This window comes from Buteo buteo, chromosome 20, assembly GCF_964188355.1.
Source record: "Buteo buteo chromosome 20, bButBut1.hap1.1, whole genome shotgun sequence".
Lineage (NCBI taxonomy): Eukaryota > Metazoa > Chordata > Aves > Accipitriformes > Accipitridae > Buteo > Buteo buteo.
The window spans coordinates 6,142,423-6,169,925 of NC_134190.1; the positions used below are offsets into that span (position 1 = coordinate 6,142,423).

Below are 27,503 nucleotides of genomic sequence, written 5' to 3' on the forward strand. Positions count from 1 at the left end.
AACCAGTCTTCTCTAAAATGTTATTTCAGCCTCATAGGTTGTTTTATATTTTAGAACCTTTCTGCAGCATATGCCCGTTTAGGGAACCAGCAAATGAAATGAAGTTAATGGATGAAATAATCTGAAGGTATCTGAGAGTTGGTCTTTCAAGCATATTTACAGAACCTAACAGGCATCTCAACATGCCATTTGGTGTTGGAGCTGAAGGAGATGTTTGCATCTTCCCCATGGCCACACACAGTCCTCTAGAAGCCCTTTCCCCCCCTCTTTCTTTTTTGTCTACAAGGCCTAGTCTTGTGGGATTTTTGACTTAAACTTGAATTGCTCACTGAGGAGTTGCACGAGCTGGAGCTAGCACAAGAGAAACAGACTGCTCAGCTGGAAGCACTGCCTCTTTCAAAGGCTTCTAACAACACGAAACCTCACCCTGCCTCTCTCTTGACTATATGGAGATTAACTTGAGAATGACGCCACGGGAAGATCCCCACACTTTCAGAAAAGGATTCAGCCTACTTCTGATCTGAAACCCTCCTGCACTTCTCTCTCTCTCCATGGACTATGGATGGAGCACAGCACAACATATTCCTAGGTTAAGTGTCTGGAGTTAGGGGAGTAAACCTGCACGTAATTTCTGAAGCAGGGTGTTTTCCATCTTTTCCAGTTTATGATTTACCCTAAATTATGCAATGGATGTACAGACTTCTAATAAATGGATATCCACTGACAATGTTTTTCTTAGTAATCTTTTCCATATGTGTTTAAAAGTAGTCCAGGATGTACAAGTTCAAAACCTCTGTGGCAGAAAAAAGAGCTCTTTTAAACCCTCGTATCAATTGCTCAACTGATTTACACATGGAGTGAAACTGGAAAGTACCTCGGTTCAACGACAATAGACATTTCATTAACATTTTTCTGTGAAACCTTTTAAATGATAACAGTCCGAGCCTTAGGGCTAGATATAAACTATCATTAGGTAAGACTGCTTATCCAAATGCAGCTATATATATCATGAACATTAATACTTAAGAAACTGATGTAAGGAGTACTATCAAGCTCACCACAGAACTTATGTTATTAATTTTTATATGAAAATCTATTTAATGCTGCCATTTCCTTTTCCAGTGTTCAGTTGCTCTAGACGCATAATGACATCATTGAAATTATCAGGACAAATAGTGGGAGATTTTGCAACTAAATGTAGGGTAAGTAGGGAAGAGCCAGTCATGACTTCTCAGGAAAGACATTTAAAATAGTACTATAAAATTTAGCAATAAAAGTATTAAATAGTAAGACAGGACAGACATTTCACTGACTGCAATACAATCTAAAAGGACAGAGAGATGGCAAGATACTGGAGCTAACATGGCCACAGAGTCAGACCTCAATAAAATAAATATAAATAATGTAGAAGTAGTATCCATTTCTACTCTTCTATAGTTAGTATTAATATGTTTGACTTCAAGCTCTGTTTAAGTCTGAGGGACCTTACGTTTGCTTCTATCAAACTGTCCATCAGATCAAGCCAATTGAAAAGATGAATTTGCTGCATTTTGATTAAATTTCTGTTAAAGGTGTGATGAATTGTATTGGAAAAAACCTAAATGTATACTACATCCAATAGCGTCAGATACAATCACATACTGAGAGAAAAGGGTGAAAGCTGTGGCCTCACTCTCTAAAAAAGAAAGCTGCTAATATTCAGTGCAAGAAAAAAAATGTATTTAATAAACTATCATGCTTAAACTTAATTATTTTTAAACTGTATTGCATATTAGTTATTCAGGCCTTCTGTTTTGATTACTTTTAGCAAACTTAGAGCTGTTTATGGTGTATATATTCCTATTAAATACAATAGTATGAGATTCCACCCTGGCAGGACACCTACTAACATCTTTTATTCATGTATGTGTTCCCACTGCAAAGCAATTATATTATTTCAAGTATTTTAAAATGTTCTCTATTACTGCCTAACACAAGTCTAGATTGTCTCACAAATCAGTTCTCCTTCACCTTGCAGTTTGCCCGCATCAAAGTGAAGATAACTTTATGTTGTTATTGTTTGTAAAATCTATAATGGCTTCATTTATAAGTCAAGTCACTTGTTTACTTTCACTCAACTATTGAAACACTGAACACTAGCAGATGATTAAGTAAAATTTTGTTCATGTGTGTAAACTGCATAATTTTAAGACTTTTTTTTTTAAATTGTTTTCACAATTTCACAATAGCTTGGGTCCTATCTTTCTGAAACTGGTATCTAAGACACAACAAACCAGACAAAAGAAATTGTAATGCCGTATTTTTTATATGTTGGGTTTTTAGAAAAAAATAACAAAACAGACAAACAAAACTCAGACATGACCACAAAAAAACTCTCAGAGGGGGTTTAATTTGGAGGTGGCTCATAGTGAAACACTTCAGATTTCAAGGGCAGCAGAAACTACATACAAGCCTAGCCTGACAGATACAGAGTCACTGTATGAATTCTGCTTTTTGCATTCCATACCTTACAGAGCACTGAAGGCTGCTCATGGTGGCGATCCCCAGACGGAACACATTACACCTGAGCTTTGTGATCTGCAGCAACTTCCTACTGATTTACAAGTGCATCTTAGGAGGCTGGTTTTGAACTTTGGAGTCATTAGTAGTTTTGATGCAGGTCACCTTAGAAGGGCTGTAGAATACAGTAGCTGTGATCATGATGCATAATCTAACAGCTCTCAGAGTTTAACTGAGAGTGAGAAGGGGTATTTTTTATGACTGTTCTTTTCCAAGCCCACCTCCTGACCCCAAAAGAGCTCTTTCAGAAACTGGGCTGAATGACACCTGGAGGCAGCTAGGAGACCTGATTTCCAGAACTGAATGTGAGAAAGTATAGGTATGGAGGACTCCGTGCAAGTAGGGACTGGGTCTGTCCTTGTTGTGAGGGAATAGTGACCTAGATAAGAAGTATATTTCATAATTAGCATGGCTCACTGCCTGAGGATGAAAGAGTACACACAGTTTTACTCTCTTTGAACAATTACAGTGAAGGTTGCTAGACTTCCTACTAGATTTAGCGCAAATGTTTTGTAAGAAACATTGTAATACTTCCCATTATCAATTTTCTTAAAGAAGCAAGCAGTTAAGGCTTGGACTAACTTTATTCAAATATAAGGCGTTCTACTCTTCCCATAAAAATGAAACATTTTACAGAACTTCATTACAGATTTATAACTTCAGATCATTATTGTTTTATGATTAAAAAATGAGCGACTTAAGACAAAAAGCTCAACATCCTTAAACTTCATTTCCATTCAATCTCTAATAAATACCATCTGCTGTGTACTTTAGGGATATAATACCCGTCAAAAACTCAGCCGTATTATGAGAACCGGCACCAAGTTGATCTGAAATGCATATTTGAACAGATGTGTTTAAATTACATCTCTCCATCTATCCACACGCATAAATTCAGAATAAGCGTGTGTTGATTTAAAATGCATAAAAAAGGGATTTGGAGATGCATCAAAAGTGAACAGCATCTCAATGGATCAAGGCTCGCATTACTAAAGGTCATCACTAAAAATAAAGTTTGCATTTATTAAGGGTTGCACCAGGGAACTGTTCTTGGGAACTGACTTAATGTTTGCTGCACTAAAGCAGCCATTGAAATTACACTAATTTTGTATGACCCTTCACTGTTTAACATTAGAGCTGTCAGGCATGGTCAGAAATAATAGGATCACAGCCATGAGTAGCTGAGAATATTATATACTCCCTCTCAGTCTGACACAATGCTTATCACCAATACTAAATGTCTTGGGCTCTGAGGACCCATCCATGTCTGTGTCAGTGACAGTCATTTAGCTCTTCACTCTGACAAAGAAATCGAGCATATTAAACAAAATGATTAACATGCCTTTTTGGCATGATGAAACCAAATGAAAAAATTGCAAGCAGTGCTCCATTAACAGATGCTAATTAAAAATAAAAATAATAATAATAAAAAAATCTTTCTGAACTTGTCCCCCCCCCCCCCCCGCTATAATCTATAGTCCTGTAACGTTTCAGGGACTTTGAACATAAGAGAGATCAGACCAAAGATCCACCGAAGCCCAGTCATTTACTGCTAGCAATGAGCAGCAGCAGGCAGCCAGGGAAGTGTTTAAGATGTAGAGTCCCCCAGAATCCCTTCCTCCTTCTAACAACTGGATTTTGTCAGAGAGGTGTTTTTGTAACCAGTAGCCTGTGATGGACTTCTCCATTAACTTGTCCAGTTTCCTCTTGAATCTAAACCCCTTCATATCATAACCACTTGAAAGAAGAAAAAAAAAAACAACCCCCCCCCCCCCCAACTCTCTTCTGAGCCTGCCACTTACTAATTCCATTTGATATCTCCTAGGTGTTACACTGGGAGAGACCAGTGACAACTCTGTTCACCTTCTCAGTACTCTCCAGGATTTTATTGACCTCTGTTCTAGTCCCTCTCAATTAGCACTTTTCCAGACTGAAGAGTCCTTAATTTACTTTGTGTGACAGATCTGTCATACCTCTGATAATTTCTGTTAGTCTTCACAGTAACATTTCCCATTGTAACATATCCTTTTTGAGAGGGATGTTGACAGCATTTAACAACACAGGCGCAATGAGATAAAAACCTCTCAAAGTGTTTCCAGAATTTAGATAAATGGTCTGCTTGTTTAATTTTTCTTTCAGGTTTGGGTTCATTTGTTTTCTAGTAAGCAAGTACCAAAAGGTAATGGACCTTACACAAGGTAAGGGACAAGAGAGAAACACCAATGACACTTGTTTATTTGCGAGAAAATGCAAGTATAGCATTGGTAAACTTTCCACACCTAGAGAAATGTTACGTCCCGAAATCATTGAAATACACTACCTTTAAGTCAGCCACGTTCTGAAATTTACTTTGAGAGCAGTCTGCAACAGGGACAACAAACTGGTAAAAATCCCTTGTGATCAGCGTTAAAATTCAGGAAAAGAGGACTCATACTATTGCTTTCCCCTGCTATGGGAAAACAGAAATTGGCCAAAAAAAGGTGGAGAAAAAACCTTCTCTCCTCCACAAAGATACAAACACTACATTGAGTCCCACTCTACCTGCTTCATATGAGAAGCCTGGGATTACCACCATATCTAGATCTTCTTCAAATCGATATCAGCCTCTGCCTCTTTCTGAGCTATTACTGAATAGAAAGTCAGAAAAGCATAACTGTCATTAAAAGAGACCGATCAATGAATATGCCATCTGAAAAATAAAGCTGAGCAAAGACATCACCTGAAAAAGTCAGGGACTGTGCAGCTGACTTCAGCTGGATATTAAATAGTTGGGGAGCAATAGCTCCCTCCTTATTAAATTATTTCCCCTTAAGGTATGAATCTGATGGAAGTGAATAACTTTTTGCAGAAACATACTGGCTAGGTGAAGTTTTAGAAAATAAGCAGGCTAGAACTCACAACAAAAAGAAGGCCAAGCACGTTTCAAAGACAGGCCAAAGTCAGCAATGTGGGGTAGGGGGGAACAGAAAGAGTAGTAGTATGACAAGTTAGAAGACTTTAACAGAGAATTTAAGATCTCTATCTGAAGCAGAACCAAGAATGGATCAAGGACGAAAATGAAGAACTAAAATTGCCATTGGGCCAGATGTTTTATTCCAAGGTTTTGGTTCAAGTTCATTTATATTAAGAACTTCTGTAGCAGAGAGAAAAAGAGGAGAATGGCTCCTGGCAAGACAGACATTAAAGCAAAGCAGGCTTTGAGGAAAACACACTCAGCTCGAAAGAGTTACCCCAAAACAGCTGACAGATTTAAGAGAAACATAATTCTCTCACATCACAAGCTATACAAACAATTTGGCTGGATTTTTTTTTGTCCTTCCTCTCTGAGTAATCATCACATTAAAAGTTTTCCAGTTGCAAACATCTACATGGAAAGGATCAAGGTTGTGAAGGAAACAGCAGTTAACACCACATGCATGATGTGCACTAAATTTAACATAATCTCCACTGCATTTTCAAAGTACCTAATAAAATACAACTTATAACCACACCAGCTGATCATCCAATACACAGCAGCTTTATATGCTACATCGTTATTGACACAGTACTTACAAAAAGCATTGTTATAACTAAATATCAGAACCACAGATTTGAGAGAGACAGAGAGGCAGGCAGGTCGGCCGGGGCAAGGTTTTAGCAGTCGTAAGCAGCTTTTCTGAATGCTAGCCAGAGACATTTAAAACACAATTAACGTACTCTTACTGTAACTAAAAAGCGTTGCAGCTTTACACCAGACAGTTGTTGCTGTACATTGCTATACATTCCTAAATGTGACTTTTTCACAGGCAGTATCCCTCATGAAATGCAAATGGTCTAATTTTCAGAGATGCTTTCCCCTTACAAGTGTAGGATATTACTACCTCTGAAAACAACAGGCTTTGAATGTCTGAATATGGAAGCAAAGACTAACGGTGTACAAAGTTAATTTGATATTTAAGAGGATGGATTTTGAAATTAAGAACAGAACAGAAAAATATCAAAACAGAACAGCATTTTGGATAGCAATGTTACGCTAGCTATAAATCTGCATCCTTATTCAGAGATGTTCATAACTGCAGACTTAATACCTGTGCCCCAGATCGCCTTCAGGACTAACAGCTGCATAGAGGATGTAGGGGACTAGACAATGTTTCCGTATAGGCTTGAGATTTATGCCTTTATAAAAGGAATATCTGGTAGGTCAAAAACTTTTACTATCACTGCTCTAGCACTTTTTTCCTTAAGGAGCAGTATGTGTACATGATCATATGGAAAAAGGTTGTGTAGCGAACTATGGCGTCTGTGAGCAGCATAAAAAGCAAATTTGAATAATAATAATTTTCTCAGTTCTAAAAGTAAGTGTAGTATTTGGCTCAAAATCCCACATATACACCCTCCCCACCCCATAAAGATTCAAAGCTCCTATCACATAACTTCAAAGTTTTTCACTGTTACTCCGTGCTACACCACAAAGGTGACAATGGAGTCTTAAAACTTCAGAACAAAGAGTGACACAAGCATCGTGATGTGCTCAAAACACAACCTTATATAGCTTCAGAATTAAATTTTCAGAGGTAACATTTCAGACTCACAAGCAATGCTATTTCCTCATTAAGTCAAAACCCATGAGCTTAACTTCAAAGAAATCCAGTGTGCTTTACTAATGAAAGTGTGATAAGATAATGTAAATTATGTTCCAAATCAACACAATGCAATATAACTTGGATCACTGGGAAACAGAGAATTTACCCTGCAAGAATTAGTCTAAAGAAATTATGAAGCAAATTTTCCAAAGGAAGTGTGTATAAAGAATTATTCATTCATGTAAAAAAATAATGGGAACGATATACAGAAAGAGCTGGGCATGACTGTTAAGTTAATGGGCATCACTGAAGTGATAGCATACAACAAATACTGTCTGTAAATCACTCTGTCTCATTCACGGTACGTTCTGATAGCAACATGAATTTAAAGAAATCACAGTAGAAACAATATCAATCTTCATGAGCAAGCACAGTTCACTCAGCTAACTGGAAGGTAGCAGAACTACCGTGAGAATTATCTGTTTTGTTCTCAGGTAACCCCAAACAGCAGGTGAGTTCAGAATATAAAAGACTTTCTTAAATACACAGCATCGGTCCATAACAAAAAAATATTAATTTATGTATCAATTAATAAAACATAATTTAGAGCAAAATATTGTGGCTTCACTTCCAAATGGAGGAATGGGCTTACTCTGCTATGCAGTTGAGGACACTGGGCAGAAAAAGCAAAATCACCAGAGAACAGCTCTAAAATCTCCTAGTTCACCTTCCAGAAGGATGGCCTCAACTAACCAGGTTCTCACTCAGTTTTTTTTCTCAACACTTTGCCAACAGTTTCCTTTGTCTAGAACCATTAGTAGTTTAAGAACATTTCTTTGTAAAAGGCAAAATCAGTTTAGTACTTTGGGGTCAATGGAAGTAATTAATACACACATTCCTTGAAAAGTTTTGAAGACAAATGTTCAGATGCAAACATACACACAGAAATACACATACAGGACATCATAAGCAAAATCAGAAAAGATGATATGTTAAATGTAGACTGTTAGTTTGTCAATGACAAAGTTAAAACTATACAAATTCGATAGACATTGTTGCCTCAGGGATGCTTTTACCCATTTCTCTCTATTCAGTTCAGTGAACTATTTCACTTTCGGTATGTCACTAAGTTTCAGATGCCTTAAAAATTACAGTTAGCATGGTTTACAATGTCATTATCAGAACAACAGTATATTTTGTCACGTTCAAAAACTTTAAATAAAATGAAGGACTGTTAAACTTGTATAAGTTCAGGTGCCTTTTTTTGAAGAACTCCGACTTCAACAGGCTGTACACAGCCACAACTCAAAGTCATTTGAGCAGTAGCTTTGCTGCCTAAAGTTAGACTCCCTAAATGGGACAATCCAAAACATCTTGGACAAACTTAAGAGGAATAGTGCACATCAACATGAGAAGAGTTATCAGCTTACTATCTTTTATCCCACAAACCCCAAAGCTATTCATGAACTCCAAACAAAATTTAGAGGTTTGGAAAAGATAAATCAAGCCACCCCAGCTATTTAAACAGAAGATTGGAAGGTGGACACCTAAAATATTTGGGGCTTGTAAGGGTCAGAAGTCCTCCATTATGCAATAGAGCAGGCACAGTGTAAATATGTTACCACATTTTTAAAAAGTAAAAGAGGCAGAAAATTAATTTTTTAAAGTTAGCAAACTCATACCATGGAGAAGTAATTATTAAGGAAATTTGACGTTGTTAGCCATTACCTTCTTTGACCTATTGGTGAACAAATCTACAACCAAAGGTTAAAAGAAAATTAGCACAAAATCAACAATATACTGTTATCACTAAAGAAACATCAAAGACAAAGTTTAAAATGTGTTTTCTGAAGAAACCAAACGTATGACAGCATTCCAATTATGGCAACAAAGCCCTTTGGCATCACTAAACCATTACAACTGGAATAAGTGATGTATGAAAATTGTATCTAGGGAACAAGATTTCAGGTAAATTTAATAGCAGTGGAAGATGAATAAAGATGCAGCTGAGAAAAATAATATATTTTCTCATATATGAATACATGTAATTAGATAAGAAATAAGATCACTACCAATTGGTTTACCAACTTGATTCAAAACACAGGAGTAATATCTGAAGATTAAGGAAAACAGATTTTCTTGTATCTTCAAATGGTAAGACAGAAAGACCTGGCACATGAAGTCACAGAACCCAAACAGAATCTCTGAAGCTCCCAGAATTAGAAGATTAGGCAGGTTGATTACTATTGAAAAAGAAATGAGAATCAGCATGGAACAGCGCAACTGCTCAAGAACTGGCATCAGTCTTGTATTGAGGAAAATAATCAACCTTAGGAAATCCCTAAAGAGTTGGTAAAAGTAGAAAAAGCAATACTCATGAAATTTTATACAAGAGATAGAACAGAATTGAAAACCTCTAAAAACATCATTATAAAAGGACATCAGTGATGTCCTCAGACAAGAATACAAAATGTAATAGTTCTGATAAAGGAAAAAATGGAATACTTCTATTACTAAAGAGCCAATTATAGAAACAAAAAGAGAGTACTTTGATAGTGAGATTGACAGAGATGAAACAAATGCCATTTTTGTCATTCCCAGCATTCTAATCAGAGAATCATATTACAATTTGCAGAGGGATAAAGCCTTCCCCAAACTAGTGCTGACAAACTTCTCACTCACTTGTTACTACTGGAGCAGGCTTAAGCTCCAGAATTAAACTAAACCAATACTGCAAGACTTGAAAAAATGTTTCAAATGAATGGAATAGGGTGGTTATACATACTCAATTTTGCAAGCTGAAGATAAGTTTGAATTTAATAGTTACCATGAACTCTCCTCGTTAAAGTCTACTTAAATGTAATGAATAATTTTATAAAATATGCATACTATGATACAGAGGGAGTAGAATACAAAAATGGAATTGAATCAATTCAGTAGAAACAGGAGTCTTTGCATTTGGACCATATCACTGAAGTAAATTTTATCAAATCACATAATGTTCCACGATGGCCTTTGACCATCAGGTAAAGAACCTGGAAAGCCTGCCAAATGCCTGCCAGGCACAATGGTATGCTTTTGGCTCTGCAATACCAACATGAGACATGAAGAATACTTAGGCAGAAAGATGGACTATTCACAACATTGGTGCAAACACTGTAAATTCCCAAGCTGAGATCAAGTGTCTGGGTATAACTTGGTGGGCCTAACGTGGACACTGGCTTTTCAACTTTGAGAAAAACAGAAGATACCATATAAAAAGAGATTTAAAGGAAGTGGCAAATTAGGATCATTGAGGATGAGACAAGCTGTATCTCAGATAATTTAAGTTCATTTATTATGTCGAGAATATTGAGCAACTAATGCAGAGCTGCCATCTATGTACCAGCATTCTGAAAATGCTTATTTCAGGGGGGTGGGAGGTACAGACATGTTTTAAGTAGGTAGAGAAAAACTGAATATCTTTAGAAATTATTTATTAATGTAACTTTTGAATCCATTAATGGAAAATGTTTCATCTTCTGTGATCTATTGTAAGCCTTTATAATTTACAACACCTCCCTTCCCCCAGTTTCAGTGCCAGTACTGAAATTCCAGGAATTTCAGTAGGTTGGGTTTACAGCTGAGTAGAAGACAGAGTAGTTAAGCATCTCACTAAAGGTTTTTATAAGGTTTTAACTTCGCAGAAAAGAACACCATTTGAAAACATTTATTTCATTTTACAGTGCTCAATTTCTAGGACACTCGTGTTGTCTTGTAGAAGTTACCTCAGTGTTCAGCCTAAAAATAGGCTTCAGTGTTAATATTTCACCCTTTAAGGGAAAAGTGAATATTGAAAAAAAAAAATTAATACAATCTCTTTGGCATTTGGATTGCTGTTAACAAAAAATAACAAAGAAACCATGTTTTAGGGTGAAGACAAAGATCAGTTATCTATCTACACACCACTTCAGAGGAGTTATCTACATGTAATCACACAGTGGTACATGCAAGCACTCTCAACTATGATGTTTATTATGACAGCAGTATCCAAAGGAACATCTTTCAGGCCTGCCTCTTTCAGCCAGCAGTTCATGCCACAGAGGTGGCTCAGTTCCCCTCAAAGGTGGCTCAGTTCCCCTCAAAGGCAGAATCCACAAACTAGACTTGACTCTGAGAAACACAGCTAAACTGAAGGGTTAAATGTGTCGATAGCATATCTCAAAGTAAAAAACAGTTATGGGTAAGTAAATATTCTCTCTTCTTCAGCTGGACTGCCTGCAGTCACTGTAGATAATCCAAGAACATGGAAAGTCTGAAGAAAGGCACATCAAGTCTCTAAATGAACCAAGACCGAAGGAGAGCTATGGCAAATGCAGCTTTCTCCTAAGCAGCCTCCTCAATAGGGTAGCACTTAGCAAAGATATAAGTGAAGTTTCAAGTATCCACTTTGCATATAAAAAATACAAAAGTATGATGCAGGGCATAGTTGCATAAGGTCTAACTGAAGGAGCTGTTAAAGGAGCAGGTGATCCCTATTCATGACTTTGTAATATTCCTTTCATCTACTGCGAGACTCTGAGGAGTCTGCTAACCTCTCAAGTCTTCATCACCAGACACAAGGAGTTAAGGGATTGCTCTTTAGGGTTCTCCCCTGGCACACAGAAGGTAAAATCCAGGCGGGATACAAAATAAGCATCTGTAAAGGAAAGCATGAGGTTTAAGAAAAAAAAGCAAGGCACGCTGACTATCCTAAAATAATTGAAAGTTGGAAATCACCTTGGAAAAGGAATTCAGAAATGCTACATGGGCTACCTTGCCTTTATGGAAAACAACAACAAATGGAGAATCAACCATTAGAGCACAAATTCCCTTTTTCCTTCCAGCTAAAGTACAAGCTATCTTCACAGACAAGGATGGCAGTGAACGCCCAAAAGACACTGAAAGACCTAAAATCCATTGTACCTGTGGACGTGTGGATAGAAAGGTGCAAGATTTTAGAATCCTATGCACCAGAATCATGGCTAGTAATTCCAGAACAAACTTGTTTTGGTGAAAAAGCTCATTTTGTGTTACCTGTGGAAGCCTGTGGTGTCCAACAATGGGATCTCAGTATAGCCATGGGCTATGAGTATCTATCAAACTCACAAAGATACCACTTCCCATTGTGAAAACATTTTTTTGGGCCTTCTTCAAGTCTCAGGAACTTGGTAGAAAGCTGCCTAAGGAGAACACACACTCTTGCACCATGGGGTTGCGCCTCACCAAAGCCCTCAAGTTTGGCTTTCTGTGGAGCCAAAGTAGATGCTACTGGAGTAATTGGGAACTTGGCCTGTGAGTTATTTCCTTGGCAAAAAAATTACACTGAATTTAGGAAGTAAATACTCTGAAGATGCCATTGCAAGTTTCTGGCTTAGGGGTCAATTATCAGAAAGATAGGATATTTAGATGCAATGTGTTTTTCTCTCAGAAAGTAAAGGCAGTTTATTTATTTATAAAGGAATGTCCACCAGAAAATGAAAAAAAGCACTTTGAGGCAAATAGGAAATGTCAAATCTATACCAGGTCAGAAATTACATTCTTGTTTCGAGGAGAAAAAACCCAGCATGCCAGAGGACAAACCTCAGGCTAGAACATTAAAAATGAAAGGCTAAACTAATAAAAAGAATTCATCAAAAGTATTAGAAGAGGATTTGAAGTGAGTGTAAAACAAGTTTTTGTGACAGAGTTAACAAGTGAAAGCAAGATACTTTAATTTAACCAGAAGTCAAATTGAAAGAACAATTAATTTCTGTGCAGACTCTATGCAAGGGACAGGAGGCTTAGAGCATATCCCCTAGAGATGCTACACTACAAAAAAGAATAAAAAATCTCCAGCTACTATTGTTGCGTAAACATAATCATAGTGTGAATGCACATTTAGTTCCATCAATGGTACAATATTTTGTTCTAAAGAATTAGCTGAACATTTTCCTTGGGAAAAAAAAATGTTTATTTGCTTTATTAATGAAAACACAAAAAGATTATCTCACTTAATGTGATAATTACTGTGCTTCACTTTAATACTGTCAAGTAAAAGCTGTATTTTGTGAAAACATGTGTTAAAAGACAGACTTCAGCTTCTGCTATTCCTGTAATGATGGAAGCCCTCAAAATACCTCAAATAATTTTGCATTCTGTAGGAAGTATGACTATGTAATCTTAGGTAGCCAACAGCACAAACTCATGTTATGACTTATTACCATGTAACTCCATAGAACATTTAAAACATAAACCGATCAGGAACGTAAATTTTAACACAATCATGTCCAATCTTATATCAAATTTTAAAATTTTTGAAGACAAAAACCAGACAACTCAGACATTCTTTTTGTACACCACTCTGAAATACTGTGGCAAAGAACTAACTATTCTTTTCACCAAAGTCCAAAGTAGGTTATGATAAATGGCAATAAGGACTTTTTTTCAGCAGAAAGATGTATTAAATTTGCATGGCAAGGTTTTGGTAGTGGGGGGGGGCTACAGAGGTGGGTTCTGTGAGAAGCTGCTGGAAGCTTCCCCTATGTCTGACAGAGCCAATGCCAGCCGGCTCAAAGACAGACCCGCCACTGGCCAAGGCCGAGCCCATCAACAACAATGGTAGTGTCTCTGGGATAATGGATTTAAGAAGGGAAAAAAGTTGTGGGGCACACAGAAACTGCAGCTGGAGAGAGGAGCGAGAACATGGGAGAGAAACAGCCCTGCAGACCCCCAGGTCAGTGAAGAAGGAAGAGGAGGAGGTGCTCCAGGCGCTGGAGCAGAGATTCCCCTGCAGCCCGTGGGGAAGACCATGGTGAGGCAGGCTGTCCCCCTGCAGCCCAGGGAGGTCCACGGTGGAGCAGATCTCCACCTGCAGCCCGGGGAGGACCCCACGCCGGACCAGGGGGATGCCCGAAGGAGGCTGTGACCCCGTGGGAAGCCTGCGCTGGAGCACATTCCTGGCAGGACCTGTGGCACTGTGGAGAGAGGAGCCCACGCTGGAGCAGTCTGTGCCTGAAGGACTGCAGCCCCTGGGAGGGACCTACGCTAGAGCTGTTCGTGAAGAACTGCAGCCCTTGGGAAGGACCCATGTTGGAGCAGCTCATGGAGGACTGTCTCCTGTGGGAGGGACCCCACGCTGGAGCAGGGGAAGAGTGTGAGGAGTCCTCCCGCTAAGGAGGAAGGAGCGGCAGAGACAATGTATGATGAACTGACCCCAACCCTCATTCCCTGTCACCCTGCACCACTGGGAGGGAGGAGGTATGCTGTGTCAAAAATCTAGAGTGATCTGGAAAGGAAAATGTATAAAAATTCAGTTGCTAATGGTAAAATTACATCATTTGTTATAACTTTTGTTTACTGTGTCCACTGGATTTTGAATTAAGCCACACATGTAAACTTCTCTTCATTACATGTAACATTTTCCATATATCTGTATTTCTGATTTTTATTGTGAATCCATAGTTCGGCAACTGTTTCAATTTGTATGAAATTTTTTTATACCTGTAGTTCCAATTTCTTTAATGTCTTATTATTGATATATAGTCACCCTACTTCAAGTTAAAAACCTAAATCTAATATAGAGAAAAGTAGATAGAACACTAGTAGGTAGCTGGTAGGTATGACCTGTTACCATTTTTATAGCAGATGGGCTGAATCAGATAGGTACTGAATGGAGGAACAATCCTGTTTCTAAACCAGCTTGTATTCAGATTTAGAACTGTCCTGCTTATTAGGACAGACAAGAAATATTGACAATGAAACAATAAAGTTTAAACTATATTCTGTTTAGATGATACGTGCTGAGAGGGGTTAATACAAAGTCACCTATAAAAGGTATGAAAGTAGTTAAATTTCAGCCAAACGCTTCAAAGTTGTTAACATTCATAAAATGCCAACAAATCTCATGATAGTTTTGTTCAGGAGTTTAACAAGTTTTTGATGATTATTTACCATCATAAGGAGGTAAGGAAATAATCCAAACGAGTGGCAGTAACACAGCTTCTCATTTTCTTTCATCTTAAATTTGTGCTAAAAATGATCCTCCAGGGGAAGCACAATTGCTCCCTGCTAATTTCTAATTAATGTTAACTGTCCAGGAATTGCAGGCATACACCCATGGGAGAATACAAGGTTAGAATTAGCTTCTGCTGTGCGAGATATATAAACCTTGACTCTCAACAGTCTCCCAGGTACATACACATAGTTGTGCAGGCCCTAACATAAAAACTAAGGGAAGATGATATCCGCATGCATGGGTACACGTTAAAATGTATAAAGAAGGCAGATATATAAATAAAGTTAAAAAGCCAAATATTTTAAACTTGTTTCTCTGTTCTATGGCATATGTGAACAACACTGATTAGGAAGTGGAATGACTCACAAAGTTATTTGGCTTCAATTACATGAGGTTGCCAATGCTGAAATAGTGCTCTGCACTATAAAACATTGCTCTGCAAATTAGGGCTAGAAAATGTCTCCTCTTGTTTGAAAGATACAGAAAATAATTTTAGATAATGTCTATTTTAGTGATTTCAATCTACTTGAACATTTCAAGCCAGCTTTTAAAGCTTTGTTATAAGAGCTTCTGCATTGAGGATCAGATTTCCAAAACATGTTCCCATTCTTCTAGTCTTAGAAGAACTTGAGGCACAGTTAGTATTACTGCTCAGTTTAAATTCATAATTTGTGACCACAGCCTAATGTTTAGATGCTTAACTAAAATTAAGTGAATCCATAACATTGCATGCATCCAAGTATAATGCTGATAAAAGTCACAAAATCACGCCCAAAATTTAGATTAGTTCCTTACTCTACAGGGTTTCATTTACAAATGATTTTAATCATATTTCTGCTGATAACTATATTGGTTAAAGAAAACTTCTCTCTCACAACATTTAAATTACAATGCACTGCCGCACCCACAAAGTTCATTTTATACAGACACACATAAAATTAAGGCGTATCTATTGTACTTACTACATGCAGCCACAAAAAAACCCCAAAAACCAAAACCAAACAAACCCAAACCGAACAAAAAACACTCCCTGCATTTTCCACTTTGATGTATTTAAATTCCAACTATCCTTTGCCTGTGTCCTCTCACCTATTCTCACACCTATTCTAATTATCACATAAGATCATAATAAACTATGGTGAAAGTAAGCTTCAGACTCAAATTCATATGCAGATGCCAGTAGCTGATACAACACTGTGGCAAAACTCCCAAGTCATCGTTCCTGGCTGACTGTAAAATACATTACACTACACAGTGGTTATGCTTAGTACTACAAGAACTATTTAAAGGAAGGTATCAAGTAGGTAAGGAAACAGGAAGGAAACAAAGGGTAAAAGGAAATTTAACAGAAACTCTATTTGCTTGCTCTGGTTTTGAAACAAACATTTTAAAGTATCATAGCATTAAAAAAAAGAGGAATCTCTACTGCTACGTTTTTTCCCAGCTGTTGGGATTTTACAATCAATGTCAACAATCACACAATTACAAACTGAAATTAACACAACTAAGCAAAGCAAGTGTATTATTTTCCTCTATTCTAAAGTATGTGGGTACACAATAAGTGACAGACATAGGTGAAATGAAACAGAAGTCTGCTTCTTCAAGTGTTCAGTGTTATAGCCCCTTTCTCTAGGTATATGGTCTAACAGAGATGGGGGAGGTCCAAGAGAATATGCTACATGGAAAAACAGTTTGCTGGCCACAGTTCAGAGTTCAGCTGACTGCCTTAGCAATTTTTAGGATTGAGTATGTGAGTCAAGCACTCCCAAGAACTTAAGTCAACAGTGTGGGAGCAGCCATCCCACTACTGCAGAGAAAGGATGCCAGTCTCTTTTGTTCAAACCTGAGCCCATAGCTCGTCTGTCTGTCTGTCTACCTCTCTGCAGTCTGGGCAACAGCCCGTCCCTGCCACACAGTAGATCTCCTCTCACCAAGCACTAGGGCGACAAAATAACTGAGACTAGTTACTGCGGGACATAGACACACACACAGATTCAGCAGTAGAGCTACAAGCCACCACACGACCCTTTTTTCAGATGTGGTGTTTACCGCTTCTGTAAATAAGTTGAAGGCTTATGCTGAAATTTGTCAAAATTTGACAACAAAAAACCTTCAGTGGAGATAAACAATTCAGAGATCAGTATTTGGTTTTAATATGAAGTTTTTTGTAGGAGACTCAAATCTGCTGGGGTTAGTAATATTCAGAAGTTATTACCCCAAGGCTGACTGCAAGTGTGTATGGAATTGCGTTCTGATCTCAGAAGTCGTCTCTCCTGCTAAGGGTCACGGCTCATTCGAAAGCCAAGCAGGGAGGCATCTCACACGGCAAGCCGGAAGACAATTAATTTCTATGACCTCTGGGTTTTGCCGATAAATATTTTCTCCAGATTCAAGAAGAAACGGGGACAGTGGCATTATATTCTCCTATGTGTAAAGTGTTTGGACAAAGTAACTTATTTTCCATCTTGAACTTGCATCTGAATCACATTTTCTGGTAAGCGGATTGAGAAGAATTCACATTGCTTGTTGTGCCTTCACATATGACCATATCTGCAATATCGTCTTCCTGTTACAAAGTAATTTAACAGCTATACTGTGGCAATTTCTCCTACTAAACAAAATGAGAGTTCTACATCACTAGGAGAAGCAAAATATAAAGACAAAATAATTCCAAGTGCAAGAGAGAAGCGATTCAGTTGTGGAAAATAAACTTTCATCTGCTACAGCCGCTACTTTTATGCACAAACCTTTTAAAATGTCAGGTTTGTGATTACTTTGCCATGTAATAAATAAGAAGTTTAGGAATATAAATTTCACTCTCATTTTAAAGAGGTGAATCATCAACTCATGAGTACAATTTACAGGCCAGTATAAGATGCACATGAATACAAAATTGAGCTTCCCTGAAGTAATCTGTATCACAGCTCCCAAATGAATGTATACAGGAAACGTCTGGGTAGCTGAATAATTGTCTGCCTCACACGCAATAGAGTTTTAATTGCATAGCTACACTTTAAGAGGTTTAACAACTTTTGCGTATTTCCACTTACTAGTTTTCTTCATTTAAGCATTTTAGGGTTAAAGAAAATAACCATTAAAGGTACTGATCAGCTATGTAAGTTTTGCATTTTTTATTTCTTCAGTATTCTTTCTAACATATTTTCCCTGAAAGCTTGACACAAATGTAACTTCAGTCAGCACTTATCAGCTGGCAAACTACCACCTTCATCAAAAATTCTTTTGTGCCATATTGTTCTATATGATCAAAATAATATGGCTTACAAAATTCATTTATTACCTAGTACTAAGCCAAAAATTCAGAAAAATGTACACATGTAAATGAACAAATACTTAATTTTTTTAATGTATCAAATCTGAAAATTTAACACCATCATCAGAATTTTCACATCTGAGCAGTATAAGGTGTACACATGATGCATCTTGGATTTGTATGGGTACTAATATGCTAACACAATAAATGCTTAAGTATCTTAACATATATTTGGATATACTTAACAACTCAGGAGCAAATTAAAATTGATAATTACATGTCAGATCAATCTGTTATTAAGCAAAACCCCAAGAATTAAAGTTATTATTGTTTTAAAAAGAAATTAGGCTCCCCCCAATTCCATTCTAAGTTCTGACCCAGACATTGAAACACAACAACAATATTAATGCAGAAAAAACCAAAGAAGTGATTTTAGTTATTTTATTTTAAAATACTAGAGTGGTATAGTATCTCAGTAAGTAAAACCAAGGATTTAAAAATCTTAAATATTAAATATTGTAAGACAACTCATTTCTAATTCTGCATGATGCTTACAGTTCCTTCCTTTTAACCTTACTACAGATTTTATATCATTACTTCCAAAAACCACATTCACATGCCCTCAGGGGGTGAAGGAAAAAGAAAAGAAGATACCATCTTGCTACACTTCAGAAACTGGGAATTGGATGCACATTACTAATTCCTACTCTATCGTCTAACAATACTCCCATTAGGATTTTGCAGAAGAAAACTGCAGATAAGACTGCCCCGAAAAAGGAAAGCCTAACCATAACTACATACAGAAAGTATCACTCCAAACAACTTTACTAGTTATATTAGTAAAAAAAGCAAGCCAGCTTCTATGACAAGTATAATAATAAGACTAAATAATTTTTACATTTAATAAGGGGGCATATCTTCTCTCTCCAGCAACCATTCAAAAAATTATTTCTCCAAACTTTGGCCAAAGCAGAACATCACAGTGTCGTGACCACAAAGCATCCAAAGTGCAAATGCCCTGTGTACCCAGTAAGCCAGCACTCAGCAACCTGTGCTCATCGCGGGCACTTTATTTGCCAGGCTTCACCCTCCAGTTTCTACGTGTATCTACAGGAGCAGAACAATAGCAGGAGAGCCAGAAAAAACCCAACCCCTCTCATAATGATTCTCTATCTCCAGAAAAATATGTGTATTATTTAGAAGAAAATTCTGTAAAACAGGAGCACCATGCCCATCCTGCTTAAAGAGGACAGTACGCAGAACTGAGTTGCTCCAGAAGCTGAAGAGACTTCATGTAAAAAATCATGGAGCATATAGAAATTTTGAAATCATGGTTTCCTAAACAGTACCTTCCCCAAAAATAAATAGATTGAAGTTACACTTAATGCCATCTAATCTGGAAAGCAGTCTGTAACTTTAGAATTACTTTATGTTAACATCACATCGAATGACTCAATTTGGACTTCAGTATTTGCATGTGTACATCCTCAGGCAAAGTGTGATCAGCACATGAACAAGAGTCTGACAGATGTACCAGTAACAGAGTAAGCCACAGGAAAACGGGGATTGCAGCCGTACTCTTACTGTGAATTTGGGTAACAGACTGTAGCTGTAGGATATGCATATGCAGAAAACAAATATCCTTTTATTACAAAGGGTACTGTTACCATATCATGTATTGAAACTCCAAGTCTCCTGCTCAAAAAAGGTATGATCCTCTTTAAGAAAGACAGCTTCTGAAAAACTAGCACTGTGAACTGTTGAAGAGATACCCCCATGGGCTTTTGGCATTATTCTTCCACATGTATCAAAGAGTTGGTTTTTTTTTAAACCCAGTTCTATATTTCTTATTTTTGTACTACCCCGAATTAGTTATACCCATACTACAACATGTGCTATAGTCCTCCAAGTTGACTCAGTCACCTTCCTTATGGAACAGTTCTAGGCCCATGCATTTTACAATCTCATTTAAACCTGAATTCACTTGGCTGGAAGAAACAGTTGGAAGGAAGACGTAAGCAAGGATGAACATAACAGTGAAATGTCAAATATTTGTTTTAAAAAAAAAATAAAAAAATCTTATGGAAACAGAAAGCTTGTCTTCAATATTAATTACAGTTACTAAGCACAGAATCCAGTTTAAAAATACTACGCAGGTTTTACTCCCAACTCTTCTTGTGGGTACATGACTAAGTAAAAACTTAAGTAACTACTTTTATGAAAATATCCTCAAAACTTCAGAGAACCCATTACACCATTATCTGTATACTCTTTAGATAAATAACTGGTTGTATAGTAAGACACAAGCCAATGTTCCCAGTAGGCAAAAGGCATACTATTTGAAGGTAAATAGTTTTTGTTGCTCTTTAAGATTCTGAAAAAAGAAAACCTGAACTTCTAGAGATCACTGTCATTAAAACTTTTGCTATACCCTGTGTGTTTTCAGAAGACTTTTGTCAAGCTATAATTAACATAGATGAAGCTGGTTTTTTTCAGCCAGAGACTTTAGCAATTTCTTTATCTATACGCACATATAAGAAAGTGAAGGTTGTAAAGTGAACTTGACAAACATTCATGTTGTTCAATACAGATGACCCACAGCTAAGTCCCTATTAACAGATTTTTAAGTGTCTATAATAAAGTTCTACGAATAACAACCACAACTTCAGCTGCAGGTTTTAGTTCACCTTCCAGCAAATGATGTTTTCCCCCAGCACTGTTACAGAAAGAGTTTAATAGTCACACTTTACAAGGCACGGGACCACCAAAAGTAGAAAAAACCACACACTTCTGGCAGCTGCCATCCTGACGTACAAGCAACAATAACCAAGAGCCTACAGCCCAGAAAACTCTAATATCCTTGATGCATCTGGCATGAAAAACTATGCTATAAAATGGTGACTAGTAATTTATAAAGTGGCAACAGATCTAATTATGCGAACCATGGCAGTAAGAGGTCTCTCCATGAACTAAATGAAATCTGATTCAACAACGTATAGAACAGTGAAGACAGGCGATTAAAAAGATGCAGGTATTTGTAAGCGACCTTCCTTCCCTCCTTCCATTCCCCCTCCAGGAAATTCCCTCAGTATATCTCCTTGCTAGAAAATAAGGGTACAGTAGCATTTGCCGAGAAGAGGGCAAAGAAGTGCTGTACAAGCCAAAATGGAAAGATTGCCCTCCTAAAATGACATTCAGCTTAGTTGGAGTAATGTTAAAGTAAAAAAAAAAAAAAAAAAAAAAAAGCTATCCTGGAATGCCTAACATTTATCTCTCCCCAGTCAGTACCAAAGAAAAACGTACTTTTTAAATTCAGGTAGTTGAAAACTAAATATTCAAAATATCCGAATGAAATTAACGGATCTTCAAGTGTTCAGCATGTTTGAAACCTCTCACCTACTTGTATCACTTTACATGACCTTGCAAATCAAATGCAACGCAGGAAGACTTATAAATTTAGCAACTGCCTTATGTAAGCCCAAATTTAAATTTCACGACACTTAAAGACAACTAATGCTGTAGTAAAAGGAGCCTGTAGTCCATCGAAGACTACATTAGTGATCATTAAAGTCTAGACACAAACTTGAATGTACTTTTGTGCTGTGTCTGTTTGGTGAAAGCCCCCCACATTTTAGTATTTGGTGCTAATTCAATACTTTTTACAAATACTCAATTCATTTAAAACACCCTCCAAAAGAGACACATTTGGTAAAGTGATTAGTTCAGACTCCAAGTGCAGACAAAAGACAGAGTAGAGAGAAGAGTCTAGAGACTGAAGTATAAAATTACAGATAAGTACCAAATACACTCAGCAATTTCTTAGCAGAAAACGTCATAAGGATTTTAAACAGATGACATTTGCATTTGCAGCAGTTAGACTGACAGAACAGATGTACTAAAACCCATTAAAAAAAGCCTGAATCTGAAAGACTTGTCACGGTTTGTTAGGACCACAATTTGCACATCTGCAAAACGAGCTCAACGATGTCTCTCTCCGAGAAACAAAAGCGGATTTTCAGACAGAAAATGAAACAGATTCATGCTGCAAAAAAAGGTGAGGGAGCTGTTATAGTCTACTTCATAATTACCTGCATTTTGAAACTGAGCAGAAAAATGTATATAAAAATAGTAAATGGTTATTTTAAAACTATTCTATTCACTGCCCTCAAAGTCTAGTTTCAATAACTGGCATGATAATGTGATACAGACACTACTACTGCCAGAAGGCCTGGGATAGTTTCAAAACTGCAGGTTGTCTGTAATAGCTGCAAATCTGGTGATGATTCATTTAGCCATTTATCTTTCAATGTGGACTTAATAATATTCAGGAGCTTACTATATGGACATCTTTCAGAAGAAAATTATTTACAGTTACAAGTTATTTACAGTGTTCGGAATTTTCTTGACCATCCAAATAGTAGTATTTAGAAACAAGCTTTTGGGAAGATATTTCTTCCCTGTTCATTATTTCAGTCAAAAATTAGCTATTAGAAAATAGAGAAAATTTTCAAGCAGAAGACTTCCGGATGGCAAGATATCTCCTTCCACAAGAAATACAAAGACCATGATAAACAGCTGATTGCCCACATAAGCTTTTATGGTGTGGCTTACGATGCCCAGAATAAGAACAAGGTCACAACAGAAGACTAGAACCTGGGAAACAAATTACTGCTTGTGAAACTGCTCAGAAAGGCAAGAGCAGCCGTACAGAAACATACTGGAAAAATTATATTGAGAAAGTGGGCTATGAAAAGTTTCATTCAGACACTTAAAATATTGCTGTAAAAATCCCCTAACACGGATATACAGCATTATTGGGAGGAGACAGTAGCTAAATCCACTTTGCTCCCAGCCACACTATTTTACCCTGAAGCAGCCTGTCTAAACATCCAAGCAGATGCAGCCTGGCTGCCACTGCAACAAGAGACAAAAGTCAGGGCAGATCAAAGGAAACACGAGACAGCCACTGCTGAATCCCCCCAAATCCTTAAAAACAGAATTAAGAGGTGGCCTAGGAAGCTGCCGAAGCTACCTTTTGTTGTCTTAACTCCTTGTATAGCAACAGGGAAGAAGGGAGCTTCCCTGAAGCCAGCTGTCCCAAAGGACTCTTTAACACCTTCTCTCAATTTGGACAAGATCTCCAGTTTCTTCAGATGTTCAGCAGTTGTCTGTAACTGCGGGGCAACTAAGATCCGAGTTTACACCTGAGAGATTAACCTCCTTCCAAGTTTGAGATTTATTTTCCACTGCACTCATTTACTTTTGGTCCTTTAGTGTCTTTTTCCAACTGCATGCATTTATGTATCTACATATGCCAAAAAATTGATACTTGATTATCACTAAAAGTAAGTAAGGGAGGCTAGGACAGGCTTATTAGTACATCTGATTTCAATGGAAAAGAGAGAAATAGTGCAGAAAAGAATAGAGCTTTCTGCCTGACAGAGCTGTGGCTCTCCCCCCGGCAGCCCAAGTTTGCTGGCTTTCAAATGATATTGGAAAGCTCAGATGTTTCCGGTATGAATTATGAGATAATCTCAAGTGAACAGCAGCAGCCACCCACAATTAATATTACACTATCTCAGTACACAAACACAAACAAACTGGGAAGCAAACCGAGCTTTTCCTCAGCATTATGCTATTTCCCAAAACAGAAAGGTATAGTGTTTCAGCCTAGCTCTAAATTTTCCCACTTTAATTTGTCTAGATTTCAGTGTTACAATTCTCTTATCTTATCAAGTAATAGGGAAAGATTATTCTAAACTTTGATGAACGTTCTAATCACTTCACAGACCAGAAAGTTAAGAGAATATAGTATGGTCAACAACAGCAAACAAGAGATTTGGAAACCACATTACCAGTCTAAGGATTTTTTCGATGGGTATATATTCGCATTGCTGATTATTCAAGCAATTACAGAATATGACATTCATATCTCAGGATTCTTTAACTAAAGTATCTTCCAATTGTTTGCTTTCATCAGCAAAAGTAAATTTCAGGGGATTAAGTTTCAAAACTTTGAGATAATTAAAGCAGTCTTGTTCTTTTTGCAACTACAAACATCACCTTTCAGAAATATAAGTTATGCTGATTCTTGAAGTTGAGATCACTTGAAAAACAACTCACATTTTGATATAATGACACCACAATTAAAAGACTTTCTGATATAAGACTAAATTGGTCTCTGGATTAAATTTATTAAGCAGCAATTTCTAAAGGTCCTGTATTTAATTGCAAACACGTTGAAATTAGTATCTCATCCAGGAATCAGTCTTGCAAATAGTCCCTCCAGACTACTGTGTTAGTCCCTAAAGCCTACAGACCAGGGCACTAGTCCCTAGTCCCTACAGACTATGTACAAATTGTACAGGATCACCTTTTAAATTAATCAGCTCATCCTCATTTCCTTTATGCTGTTGCTCTCTAGAATAGCTTACAAATAGATCCTCAGTAAACATATATATATATATATACACACACATCTGTAAGATCAGCTACTGACCTATCAAATGCATAACAGTATTTTTCTGAATACTTGAATTTACTGAAATTTCAGTGCAAAAAATGCAAAATATCAAAGAAGGAATTTCTAAAAAAAGCATAAAACAAGACTTCTGTAGTTCAGTTTTTCAGTCTAATGAATTTGTGTTTCTGGCTTTATATTCTATACATTTTGCTATCGCTCTTCATGATAAACCAAAAATGTTGTCAACTGACTGGGGACAGTGGCTCTAAAGAACAAACTATTGCATATCAAAAGACTGCACTAGAACACCAATATTCATTTTCCAAGTTCATTTCTAGGGTTCCTGCCTGAAAAAAAGAGTCCTCAAAGAGAAGAAAAAAGTGACATGTCTAACTTCAGTCTCAGATGGTCTAGAATGCTCTATTCTTTTCAAAAGTGAGTTTCAACACAAAAAGTAATTGCTTTGGAGAACTCTAGCTTCTCTGTACAGCATTCTGTGCCTGGCAGGATATAAATAAATACTCTCAGAAGGAGATATGTCTGCAGTCACTCCTGGCTCTCCAGAGGAAGGAAAGGCATCTGCTCCTTCTTCTGGGAGAAAAAAGTCCCAGGGTGTTTTGATGGCCCGATTGGGAAAAGATTCAGGAATCACTTGGCATCCAAAACCAAAAAAGATGACATGGCTCATTCTTTTCCTTTTTCCCTTCATTTTTTACTTGCTGTACTTCGTTTTTATTTGCTTATATGTTTGAACTCAAGTTATTAAGCACTTAACTGATAACCATATAATTTCTTGATGTGTGGGTTTACTTCTTCAGCAGGTCAGCATATACAATTATTGGTTTAGTAGAGTTTTACATGAAGATACTATCAAAGCAGATGTCACATTTTAAAGACAAAGACGTCATTAGGAATCTACTCATAAGATCCTGTACATTTTGCGCAGGAAGCTTCTAGATGTCTTTATGGTCCTAGCAATAGAGAAAGGAGATATAGGGGGCTCTACTTTTGTTTTATTTTTCCTTTTTGATAAATGGAAGATGGAAATAATCCTTTTTGGCTATTAAAGTAGTTCAAACACATATTTAATTTTAGCTATTCTGGCTCTAGGCTCTGGAGTTGTCTGCAGCAATGTTAAGTCCTGGCAAACTTTGTGCTGAGATCTTTATGGGAATATCTATATGCGAATGTAATAGCTGGCTGCTGCCATAAGAGGAGAGACTACAAATGAAGACACTATGCTCTTAAGCGCAAAAGAAAAAAAATATTAATTTTACAGATGTGCACATGTTCAAATATCCAAAACATTTTCTCTGCCTTGCATAGCTTCCTCATCCTGCTGCCATATGGTACAAAGAATTTTCCATCTTAATATTTGGAGACTGTTTTCTAACAGGAACTACTAGATCATTTGGTAGTTTTTTAATAAGCAGGATAAGTAAAGTTTATTATTACTTAAAATTAAGACATCAAACCAATTATTTCTTCCTTGTTAAGTTCACTACAAAAAAGCCTGTGGAAAAAGACGTATGTCATAGATTACTGTATATTCAATGACCAGCTGTTTCAAATTTGGATATTAAGTAATTCACTCTTTTCTGTGTGCAAAAGCTGAATGATTTAATAAATTCCCATATGCCCCAACATGTGCCAGCTATACTAGGTTATCGAAAATCCAGCTGCTGTTATGATAATAGCTGCCAATGCTAAAACTACTGAAGAGAATAATGAATCAGCTTCAAGTCAACTAAGACATAAACTGACACAGTTCCCACTTAAGATACGTGGGAATACAATATATCTGTTAATTAAAAACTAACACTGACCCATAGTCACTTGAAAATTAGGTGCCAAGAATTCATGTGCATTGTTTAGGGTGGAAAATTAATGCCCCATCAATCTGTATGAAGACAAGCAGCTCTGTTTCTATCAGTTGTCCTAGATGCATAGGAATATCCTATAAACCACACATACAGTTTGCAAAATAGATTCTATTGTGTCACAGTTTGACTTTCTTTCTTATGTATCATAATGCCCATGCAGCTCTTGCATGACATGTTTTACATAGCTAGACTGCTGGATTTTGCAATGATCATGAAAAATCGATTATGAAAATGATTATCAAAATTAGAGTCTCTTTTGTACAAGTATTTTAATGCAATTCAAGACTGAAAGGTACAACTTCACAGCCCTTAATTCATTAAAACAAGCACACAAACAACAAAAAAAGACGACAGAGTAAGTAGCCAAAAAATGTGACAGAAATTATTCTCCAGCTACCTATTTTTAGGACAATCGGTGCAGAAACATCCATCAATTTATGTCACTGTTAAATTTTAAAAGCTAAGAAAAGACTTCCTTGGGCATTGAATTATTACTTGTAGTTACGAAAGTTTTGCAGGTGAATGTAACTTTCATCTTGAGGTCAGCATAAGTAAACACATTACGATACACTCTTTTATTTCTCACACTTAGTTAGCTCCATTGTTAAGGGAAATAATTTTGAAATTATCCTAGAAATTATGAGTCCCATAAGCAAGATTAGAGTATTACTATATTGATGTAAATGTATATCAGCTATAGGACATAAAATACTTACTTAAAAAAAAACAACCAACGAACCAATCCATTCAC

The 27,503-nt window shown here is 37.0% G+C and overlaps 1 protein-coding gene across 3 annotated transcripts in view; it reads right to left on the minus strand.

Moving 5' to 3' along the window:
• Nucleotides 1–27,503, minus strand: part of CDKAL1 (CDKAL1 threonylcarbamoyladenosine tRNA methylthiotransferase) — a 421,878-nt gene that overhangs the window by 116,432 nt on the left and 277,943 nt on the right. The gene's annotated exons all lie outside the window — the stretch shown is intronic.